Raw genomic sequence first — 12059 nt, forward strand, 5'->3', positions numbered from 1 at the left:
GTCAGGAATGAGAAGGCAGACTCCTCTCAGCAGCTCCGGTCTTGAAACTACTTCCCGCCGTCTGCACTGCCTTCTTTGGTGCCTCCTTATTTACCACCCACGGTAATGGTCCAGCCACATCTCCAGCTCATCCATTTCCAGAGCCCTGGTCAGAGGTGGGTCACGAAGGTGAGCACGGAAATTGGTAGATTCAGAGAGATTAATTTCCAGCCCTCCTCCTGAGTGCGATGGTCGCTTAACTGACCTTCCTGCCTGTGGTCTCGAAGCCCCTCCCAGTGCAGCCTGTAAAAGGCTACAATACGACATGCCCTCAAGCACAAGCTGCAAATCTTCAGTGGCCCCTTACTGCCATCACAAGAAATTCCCCAGAGCATCTGTGGTTCAGCCACAAGCTGCATTTCAAGTCTGAGCTCTCACTGCCTCATTTGCCCCACTCCCTGGGAATGTGAGCCTAGCCTGTTCGCTGTAAGTGTTCTGTGCTCGCCTCCCCGCGGCCCGTGCCCTGTCCCTTGTTCCCAGTTCCCAGCCCAGACCGTCCTGCAGGTCCCGAGCCCTCCACAGAGCCGTCTCTCGTGGACAACGCTGAGAACCACGAGCCTCATGTTTGTGCTGGTGACATTGTCCTTGTCCCACCTGCTCTGGATCTCTCCTCTCTGCACCACTACCCCCTGACCCTGACCCTCACCCCACTAAAGTCTGTGAGCTCCGAAGAGACGATGACTTCTTAAAATTCATTTCAGGGTCCCTGATCCTAGCAAAGCACCGGGCACGCAGTAGGTCTCAGTAAATGCTTGTGAATGAGGGAAGCCAAGTAAAAAGAACTCATTAGCACGAACGATCTCTTCCTCAGTCGAGCCCCACACAGACCCCGGCAGGAAAGATTACCGCTTGGCGGTGATCTTAGGGCTACAATTTTGCTGTCATACCCAAATGCAGTGCCTGAAAGCTTTTACTTTTTTAAAAAATATACTTTATTTTATTTTGTTTTGTTTTATTGTGTTTTGTTTTTAAAGTTTAGTTCTCTCATTTGAGAGAGAGTGCGCACACACAGCAGCAAGGGAGGGGCAGAGAGAGAGAGAGGAGGGAGAGAATCCCAAGCGGGTCCCACACTGTCAGCACAGAGCCCGGTGTGGGCCTCGATCCCACAAACCGGGAGATCGTGACCTGAGCTGAAATCGAGAGTCACATGCTCAACGGCCTGAGCCACCCAGGTGCTCCTGAAGTTTCTGTTTTATTTATTTATTTATTTATTTATTTATTTATTTATTTATTTTTATTTATTTTTTAGCATTTATTTTTGAGATAGGGAGAGACAGAACATGAACGGGGGAGGGTCAGAGAGAGAGGGAGACACAGAATCTGAAACAGGCTCCAGGCTCCGAGCTGTCAGCACAGAGCCTGATGCGGGGCTCGAACTCATGGACCACGAGATCATGACCTGAGCCGAAGTCAGATGCTTAACCGACTGAGCCACCCAGGCGCCCCAAGTTTCTGTTTTATATAATTGCTTGTGTCCCTTCCGGTGATCGCAGCCTCCATCCCAGACCACTCCTGCTCACCGGCCCTGGGAGGACCCAGAAGCTTCTCAGAGAAGCCACGCAAACCCCGGGGGGCTCACTGATGCCAACTGCAGACTCACCTGACAGCCTCCGGCCAGCTGTGCCTTCTGGGTTCTGCCTGACAGGTGCCAGCTGCCACTGCCGAGGGCACAAGAGGGAGACCAGAGTGAGGCCGTGGGGACCACAGCAGCCTGTGCATTCTTAGCACCTGCCCGGCTGACGTCACTTCCAGGCTTTGCGCCCGCAGATGTTGAGATTTCTTGGCCCACCCGAATAACAGGATCAGGTTTGTTAGTTTGCAGCCTCCAATCCATCTCGACCGCTGTTCTCAGCCCCGGGTTCATCACCCCGGCACCCATCTGGTGACCCCTTTGAAAGGTCCTTTGACACACGTCTCCCCCTCAAATCTGCTTCATTCCTGGCGGTGAGCAAAGAAGCCAACGCTCGTTGAGAAAGGTCAAATGCCCGCACTGTGTTTGTTCACGAGGGTGATATTTCGCCAAAGAGCAGATGTTTCCTAAATGATAAATAGGGACAGCCGCTCCCCGCGGGTCTCGGGAGAGGGAAAGTTCTCCACTCCGTATGCAGCACAGGCGCCAGCGAAGGCCGGGAGGGGAGGGAGGGCAGAGTTTAATTCATTAGGATACATGCATCGCGATGCAGTACCCGTCCGAGAAATGGATACTGCACCTAGTACACTGTGTGTCCTCCATGAAAGCTCAGATGATAATCTGAATAGCCCTCATCTGCTGAACACTTGCTGTATGCCTGGCGGTCTGCTAAATTCTTAAACACAACTTCCTGAGTCCCCGTCGCAACGCCATGAGCAAACAGGCTCAGAGAAGTCGAGCTACTCATCCGAGGTCACTCAGCTGCTATGTGACGCATGTCAGGCACGTCTGGGCGCAGGGTCTGAGTTCTGAACCACCGTGGCACAAGGGCTTGGAGCCTGATAACTCCTGGCCTGGCTACGAGCTTTGCCTTGAGCCAAGCAGGTACAGGGTAGGAACTCAGAAATAAATAACCTGCAGGCAGAGGACGTCAGCTGCCCGTGTAGCCTCGGAGAAGGGTTACACGCCTTACAGTCCCACAGATTTGAGTTTGGACATCATTCGCTCCACTTTCTAACTGTATGATGGGCCACAGGAATTACTACGTTTCTGACCCTTATATTCCTCCTCTGTAAAATGGGCTGGTTGATAACATATCACAGGATTAGCACAGGCATCAAATAAGGAGAGATAGATAGATAGATAGATGATAGATAGATAGATAGATAGATAGACAGATAGATGACCTAGATAGATAGATAGATAGATAGATGACAGATAGATAGATAACCTAGATAGATGATAGATAGATAGATAGATAGATAGATAGATAGATGATAGATGATTGATAGATAGATGATAGACAGATAGATAGATAGATAGATAGATGACATAGATAGATAGATAGATAGATAGATAGATAGATAGATAGATGGCCTAGATTGAAAGATAGATAGATAGATAGATAGATAGATAGATGACATAGATAGATAGATAGATGATTGATTGATAGATAGATAAGATAGATGATAGATAGATAGATAGATAGATGATAGATGATTGATTGATAGATAGATGATAGGTAGATAGATAGATAGATAGATAGATAAGATAGATGATAGATAGATAGATGACATAGATAGATAGATAGATAGATAGATAGATGGATAGATAGATAGAATGGGGGCATACTAGGTGTTCAGTGAATGTTAGCAGCTATCATCATGTTTATGAGTAGCAGTAACCAGGGCAAGTATGGAATAAATAATGCTTGGATACATTAAAATGACAGCCAGGTTTCCAAGACCAAGAATTGTCTCAAGCTGTTTGTGAGACCAAAGGCCACCTCTTAACATCCTCTCCACCTGCCACAGGCCGTGTGACATCTATGGAAGGAAAACACCTTCACAGAGCACCTTTGGGGTCCAAAAACCAGTGCATAGACTCAGTCTCTCTGCTTAGTTCTTCCCTTTGCACCAGGAGACCACCCGCCCACCCTTCACAAAGGGGCAGCGCTTGGCTTCTCAGGGTCTGGGGCTGAGTTGGGGCGGGGGAGAAATCCTTTACCCACCTCTAGATGGCGCTGTGCACTGGACCCCCAAGCCCGGCTGCTCCTGCCCTCGGGTCGCACTGCCCTGTGGTCTCACAAGGCACGACCCAGCTTCTCCAGCTCTAGCTGTCATCCTCCATCAACACTCAAAACCAGTTGCCTCTACTGACAGCAGAGGGCAGAGGCTACAGAACCCCGCCGTTCTTCTCTCCCCTTGCTTTTCCCTGCCGTGCAGACACCCGCACACAAACACACAACACAGAGACACAAACTCATGCACACACACACACTGACATACACACATCCCTCGCCTCTTTCCTCCAAAAGGCTGAAGCCACAGAGATACCGGGTGGGGCAACGTGGTAGTACTATGCACACCCCAGAAGGACCCCTGTCTCAACTCTGGTCTAGTTGGAACGTGGAGGCACAAACGAGGAAGGCAGCCGTTTGCACTGGAGAATCAAGGAAGGTTTCACAAAGGCGGTGGCATTTGGACTGTGGCGTCCAGATAAGGAGGAAAAGCCAGTGCGATCTGGAGCATGGGTTGCGTGAAGGCGAGTGGCAGGAGAAGCAGCTAGAATATTAGGTTTGAACTAGTCTTAGAAAGCCTTGAATGGTGTGACAAGATCTAAATAGCATCCTTGGGGGGGCCTGGGTGGCTCACTCGGTTAAGTGACTCTTGATTTCGGCTCAGGTCATGATCTCACGGTCGTGGCTTGGGATTCTCTCTCTCTCTCGCTCTGCCCCTCCCCCACTCACGCACACCTGGTCAAGGACGGTGTTTCCTAGACAGGGTGGTGTCTCAGATCTCTGGGGAGAAACTTGAAAATATGCATGCCTTTCTTCTCCACCCCTGTCCCCCCTCCACGTCCCTTCCAACATTTCACACCTGCGGTGGAACCTGGAAATGTGCATCTCAATTGCACCACGCAATTCCGGAACACGCCCTTCTTCCTCCGTCCTTGCAAAGTCCTCTCATAGACAATAAGGAGCCCTAGAAGGTGTCTGAGGGAAGAAGTGGCCTGATCCAACTGGCATCTTGGGAAAGTGCCTTAGGTACCCGTAGCACAAGACGGTCAGAGGAGAGCCCCATGCGCATAGGGCAGTCTGGGCACCCACCTCTAGCCTGTGCGGTGCTTTTGTATGAGTTAGAGGAAGGCGCCCTGCCTTCTGCGACATTTTAAAACGTTGGCATATTAACCCGAACGGCCTTAAGCAGTCTGGCTTTGGCACAGCAGGGACATGGCCCTTCCAGCTGTATTTGGTGCCCCTGCCATGGCCCTCATGTACAGAAAGGGGAAGTGCAGGAAGGGAAGCCAGGGGACAGGGCCGGGGTGAGCAAAGCTTCGGACCTGACTTTAATCTGTCCCACTGGCTAAAACTCACCAGCACAAATAGTCCGGATCTCCAGCATCTTTTTTCTTTTTAAACATTTATTTATTTTTGAGAGAGAGAGAATGCGTGCATGTGAGTTGGGGAGGGGCTGAGGGAGAGAGGGAGACAGAGGATCTGAAGCAGCCTCCGCGCTGTGAGCACAGAGCCTGATGCGGGGCTCGAACTCACAAACCCGACCGAGAGACCGTGACCTGAGCTGCAATCAAGAGTCCGCTGCTTAACTGACTGAGTCACCCAGGCGCCCCTCTCCGGCTTCTTTGTAAGTCGATGGTCAGTGTGCGCGTCCCACGAAGAAGTAGGTGCCGGCTGCTGCTGTATGGGGGTGACCCCGGCTCGGCCTGGCTCCGCCCCAGCAGAGGCCAGGAGCAGACACACACCTCATCCGCTGCCCCCCTGCCCGGCACAGGCGCACGTACCATTTACAGAATACACCAGACCCCAACCTCATCCCTCAGATATGGCACCGGTACCAGGTTCAGGGAGAGGGAAGGTGGGAGTCAAGTCTCCAGGAGAATAGGTAGGTGTTCGCAGGACTCATCCAAAGTGCGGTCAAGACAAGGGCAGCTGTGAACATTTTTTGCACCATGCGTGCATGGGCTGTGTGCACAATCCCGTGTGCCAGCTGGAAGACGCGATCCTTCGTGACCACGCACACGCTCTCGTATAAATTAATCTGGGTTTCTCATAGGATGTCTCCTTGGATGTGCTGCCCTGGTGCAGTGCACAACCTAAACGTCTGTACACAGTGGCTCTGGTGGCCAGCCGAAAAGTTCTGTGGATCTGGCTCTCTCCCCACAGGACGGTTAGGAGAATCAAACAAGAGATGGGAAAGCACTTTGATCCTAGATTTTTATTATTGTTGTTATTTTACTGCCCTAAAAGAATGTCCCTCCTGGGGCTTGGAATTACCTAGACCATTTCTTTTTCCATTGACTTTGGGTCTCCAAGAAAGAATCACATTTTCAGCAAGTTTTAGCTGCTATAGATTCATGAAGTGATGGAGTGCCAGACCCAGAAGGCACCCTGGGGATGATCTACCCCCGTTTCCATGCAGATGGGAAAACTAAAGACAGAGGTGCGGTATGGCCTGAATGCATGCAGCAGGTTAGCTTAAGCCCTTGACCTTGACCCATTTGCGTGGTCCTGTCCAGAGGCTCTGAGGTCGGAATATTGCTCGGCTGGGAAGGGGGTGGGTCACAGAAGGGCAGGACCTCAGACTTCCTCTCTTCTTCTTCTAGGCTCTTTCTGGGGGGACCATTTGGAGGCTGCACAGGACTGTGCCCCCCCCCCCTCAAGTCAGCGGCCTCGAGTTGGCTCAGAGCTTGCCAGAAGCAGGAAGTAAACAGGCACGAGGACAACGGTGTCCCCGCGCACCGCCTCGACTGTCTCCGGCGTTCAAAAGCCCGTTAACACTTCACATGGAACTCTTGACAGAATTACACTATTTTGTGCAGACTTCCTGACAGCCTGGCAGGAGAGTCTCAGGAGAAACAAAGGAGATTTATTGGCGAGAAAAAGAGAAGGCAGTTGGGACCGTATGAGGAGTGGAAGCGGAAACATTTCTGGCGAAAAGGTGCGCTGGCCAACAGGCAGGGCAAGCACAGACGCTTCCGATCCATCTTGCTCAACGAACTACCCCTCCGTGATGCCTTTCTCAACAGAACGATTTAATCCTCCCGCTTTAAAGGCTCCTTGCTACCGCTCACTGCTAAAAAGAAACGCACATTCACCATAGAGGTTGCCGGTTGGTGACTGTCTTGACGGTCAGAAACGTCATTATCAGATGCACTCTGCTTCACGCTCGGCTACGTTTGCTCTGTCCCCAACGCAGATGGTGAACTTCGTTGCCCTGTGCAGGGACCGCATTGGCTTGAGTTTGCCTCCCAGCACCTAACCCAGGGCTGACGAGACAGCGGACGTGAAACGCACCTTGGAAGGGACTTGACTTTAAGCAAAATATGACGACGGCGGATCTGAGAAGTCTGAATGGTCTTTGCGGGGGGGACGATAAGATGGGACATTTGAAAGAAGAACTTGTCTGAGAACCTGAGACAGGTGAGCAGGGTGTGTGCGTTATGGGATGCCTGGGAAACGATAGCAACCAGAACAACAGCGATAACCACAGCCCACGCCTCCTCGCCCAGGGGATCGTAAGACTGCCGTCTCTAATTTCCAACTTCTTGCATATTTATTTAATAATTCAACAAGTATTTGCTGAGCACCTGCTGGAAGCCAAGTATGGGCCTCGACATTTGGGGGAGGGGTAGTAAAAACAAAGATGTGGTCACCGCCCTCCCTCAAAGGGATCAGGGGCTGGGGCCAAGGGCAGGGGAAGATATACATGGATAAATTCAAGGTAGGGGCAAGAATGTGGCTTTGGAGCAAAGAGGAGGTCCCTTAACTCTGCAAAAGGAGCAACCGTGTCAACTTCACAGACGCCGTGACTCTTGAGTTGGGCCTTGAGAAGTGGGTAGGGAGCTGGGGGGCGGGACAGGTAATGGAGCCGGAAGGGCCTTCTAGACAGGGGAAGTGCCAGAGGCCTTGAAGAGCAGGAGATATTTATTTATTTATTTGTTTATTTATTTATTTATTTTTAGTTAATGTTTATTTATTTTTGAGACAGAGAGAGACAGAGCATGAACGGGGGAGGGGCAGAGAGAGAGGGAGACACAGAATCACAAGCAGGCTCTAGGCTCTGAGCCATCAGCCCAGAGCCCGACTCGGGGCTCGAACTCACGGACCGCGAGATCGTGACCTGAGCTGAAGTCGGACGCTTAACCGACTGAGCCACCTAGGCGCCCCAAGAGCAGGAGATGTTTAAGCAGCAACAGGAAGTTCTGTGGCGTTTGGGGTCGGGTGGACAGGAGAACGTGAGCGCCTGGTTGGGGGAATCGGGTGGTTGTGAGCACGAGAACAAGGCTCTGGGGAAAACTGGGCTGAAAAGAAGAAGAAAAAAAAATACAGTCACAAAGAGGAGGCTTCAAACTCATGAAACTGAGAAGCTCTTGGCCACGTTTGGAAATAAGACTAAGAATCTGGTTCGGGGGAAGAAACAGCGGACCCAGCTCTGCCCACTTCCCCTGGTTAGAGTCACTAGTGGCCCACGCCGAGAGTTATTCCATTATGGATTATTGTTACCTGCCTGTGAGAAACACACACTTGCTTGGGAATGAAGACATGGGCACGGGGAAAATAGAACCAGACAGTCAGGGTACCTTTTGAAATGGAGACCTCCAGGAGGCAGAAGAAAGGTGATCCTTGGAGAAATCAGAAAAGGCTTCCCAGAGGAGGTGGCTTTGGGTTTCAGCCCTGCAGGATGAGTAAGCGTTCAACCCCCAGAAACATGGGTGAGGAGCACGTTCCATGGCGATAAGAGACAGTGGGTTAAGGCAGTTTGGCCTTAACAGAGAGAGAATGGGGAGGAAGCTGGGGCCTGGGAAATGTCACTGGGAATGGGGGCTGAATCAGAAGCACAGTGGGAAGCCACTGAAGGGAATGACCCGGCCTTCAGAAAGTGGTGGCTGGCAATGGCAGAGGCCCCAGGGGAGCCACGGAGGGAGCTTGAAATGGGAACGAGAAAATGACTTTCTGAACAGCCCAGCCCATCTCTCATGGGTCCTCAGTTCTTGGTCTGGTCATAGCCCTCTTCTGGGACTAGCTCAAGAAAAGCTCTCAGAACTAATAATTTTATGTCAAGCCTTGTGTAAAACCAGGTTGGATTAATTATTGATGCGAACTTAGGCAAATGAAAGCTTGCTCTGGCTTGGCAAGGTTCCCCCTCAACAAAATTAGCTTCCACAGCTCTGGCTGCCTCCTGGGGAGAGGCACACGCCTGTCAGCGGCTCAGAGCCACCGATGGGGACGGGGATGCGTGCGTGGAGGGGCTTTGAACCCCTGACTTCAGATCTGGGCCCAGGATCTCGGCCGCTTCCCGGCGCCATCTGGGCTGGGGGTGGGAGAACCAGGCAGGAATGAGCGGGGAGCTCGCTCCCAGGCCTCCCGTGGATTCCCTCGCAGCCGGGCGTGCGCAGAAAACAATATCAGCGATAACAGCCTCGAAGATTCAATTCCGTCCCATTTAATTAAATGGCTTCAGTGCACACAAATTGCAGCGATGGATGCGAGTTCATGCCAGACACACAGCTGCAGACCTGTGACACAACGCACTCTGGAAGGTGCAGCAAAGACCAGTTGCCACCCCGGGGGAGCCCAGCAGCAGGCAAGGTAAGTGGAGAGCAGGAACACGCTCTGGCCGGTACAGCCTCCTGAAGCAGATGAGCCTCCTCCAGTCGTCCCTTTGACAAACACGTATTGAAAACCTACCGTGTACTGGGCCCTGCATGGGCCTTGGAAATACAGAGGAGAAAGAGACGTTCTTGCCTTTAAAGGGACTTGGAGTCTCCTGGGGGCACAGAGGAGCAAACAGGTGGTGACTGCTGATGTCTTCACTGATTTCACAGGACAGCCCCGTTAGGAGTGAGGGGCAGGCCCACAGGGCAAAGGGGGCTCAGGCGTCTGCATGGTAACCTGAGTCCCTAGGGGGAGAAGGAAGGTGGAGCAGGGAGTGTATTTATCAAGCACATTCCATGTCACAGACACCATCAAAGTGCTGGCAATTTTGCAGGAAACAAGGCTTTCTTGCTCCTGTCAAGCTTCCCTCCTGTCGTGCCCTCTGTGAGCTCTAGGAAGCACATCCCCAGACAGAGCCATGGGAGGGGATGAAGCCTGGAGTAGGGCAAGTGAGAGGGAAAAGTATCACTGAGGCATTAGAGGATCAATGACCTCGGCCACATACTTGCCTGAGTCATTCCCTCCGCCCCCAGCCCCAAGAGATGGAGGTAATGCAACATGGTCTGTCTACCCATTAGATGTCTCACAGCATTCACATGTCAAAGGCCAGATACACGGTAGGCGCTCAACACACATCTAGAAGGAATGAGACGTGGTGGACGTTTTTGGTCAAGCGAAAGGAGCTTACAACATAGGAGGTAAGCGTTGTGTTCTGTTTCTCAGTCTCCTCCTTTGCCGAGGGTCAAGTGATTGCCCTTTACAGTTTATAAAAGGGAGGGGGGCTTGGGGACAGCATTCACTGAGAACTCATTCATCCGTTCGTTCGTTCGTTCACTCATTCATTTATTCAGAAAACATTTATGAGCCAGATGCTGTCTTTGGATCCTGTGGTTACAATAATGAACAAAGCAGACCTGTCCCCTACCCCCTTGAACTTCACAGTCAGTGAAGAGGTGAATACTAATGAAATGGTCCCACAGATGAATATAAAATCACGCACTGTGGCGAGAGTGCCCTAAAAGAGAAATGCAAGAAAATGTAGGAAATGTAAGAAAATGGCCCTGAGAAGCCTTCCTACCCTAGAACCTTTGCCTGTGGTTTCCCCTCCCTTTCTTCCTTGTCTCCTTGACCCCAGCTTAGACATCATCTTCCTAGAACAGCCTTCCCTGAACATCCTCAGACACTCTCTAATATCATCTTTCTTTTGTTTTCCACAAACTCTCCCCATTATCTGAGATTTCCTTTTTTTTCTGTATTCCTTCATTTGTCCATTGCCTGTTTCTGCCTGGTAGAATAGAAGCTGCCTGGCAGAATGAGAGCTGGAGCCATCTCCGTGTTCCCAGCCTTTGGAACATTTATAATGGGAACTGTGAAGTCAATTAATGAAGGACACACGGCCATGAAGACAACTGATGAAGGAAGACAGGGGACTGAGATTCCAACCACATCTGAGTCCAGAGCTTTCCCATTCAGATGTCCTCAGAGGCAATGGTATCAGAAGGTGGGAACTGGCGCTGAAAGATTGGCGAGGTCTGAAAACACGTGAGCTGTCATGAATCTCATCTGTAATAAGGGATAAGAATAGAACCTCCACCTACAGTTGCTTATAATGTGCTTGGAATATTATATATTAGCTCTTGTCCTTAGTAGTAGTAACTGATCTGGTGCTGGCCATGGTGCTGATCATGGTGGTATGGTGTGGTTATGAAAGTATTTTGAGACTTAAAAGCTACTCTTGGGGTGCCTGGGTGGCTCAGTTAGTTAAGGGTCCAACTTTGGCTCAGGTCGTGATCTTGGGGTTCATGAGTTTGAGCCCCACATTTGACTCTGCCCTGGGGGGTATGGAGCCTGCTTGGGATTCTCTCTCCCTCTCTCTGTCTCCGTCTCTCTCTCGACAAAAGAAATAAATAAAAATTTAAAGCTACTGTCAAAATGTGAGTGACAGAGGTTGACTTCGAACATCGCCAGAGAAACTAATTCTGTTGAAGGCTCCAGAGAGCCCCTTCCCTCTCAGTTAGAGGATTCCTGTGCATAGCTCCAGGGTGGCTGCCCAAGAGTTTTTGTGTATTCACAAATTTAAAAAAAAAGTGTGGCCTGGCAACGTAAACCCATGATTAGAGAATAGACTGACATGGGCCAAATTCTGGCTTTGCTCTTTTCCATTTGCTAGAATCTGAAGAGGCTGCTACTTCTCCCAGCCTCACCTTCATCTGTGAAACGAGAACAAGAAAATCTGCTTCGGAGGGTTGTTGAGAGGATAAAAGGATTCTATGTCACATTGCACACAACAGAGAACTCTGTGCTGGGCATGTAGTAGGTGCTCCATAAATATCATCTGCCTCCCCTCCGACTTCGCTCAAATGGACAGGGGTTGATGAAGTCCTAGGGTACATTGTAAAGACCTTTTACCTCCTGAATCCATCCCCAATTTTCCAAGTGACTTTGGGCCACACACCCACCCTTTTTGAGCCTTGGTTTCCCAGACTCAAGTGCTACAGCAGCTGATTTTTTTTTCTAAGTTAATTATACCCTCAGAGAAAGTGCCTCATGGTGCATGTACTAAATTAAAACATTAATTAAAATAAAACATGAGCTCAGCAACAATTAAAGTGGGAGAAGAGATATATAATAAAATAAATTACAAACATACACATATAGCACACTCCAGCCTCGGTCCCAAAGCCCTGGGGATCTGAGAAGGGCTTGAGAGCTGAC

This window comes from Panthera onca, chromosome D4 (genome assembly GCF_046562875.1).
Source record: "Panthera onca isolate mPanOnc1 chromosome D4, mPanOnc1 haplotype 2, whole genome shotgun sequence".
Lineage (NCBI taxonomy): Eukaryota > Metazoa > Chordata > Mammalia > Carnivora > Felidae > Panthera > Panthera onca.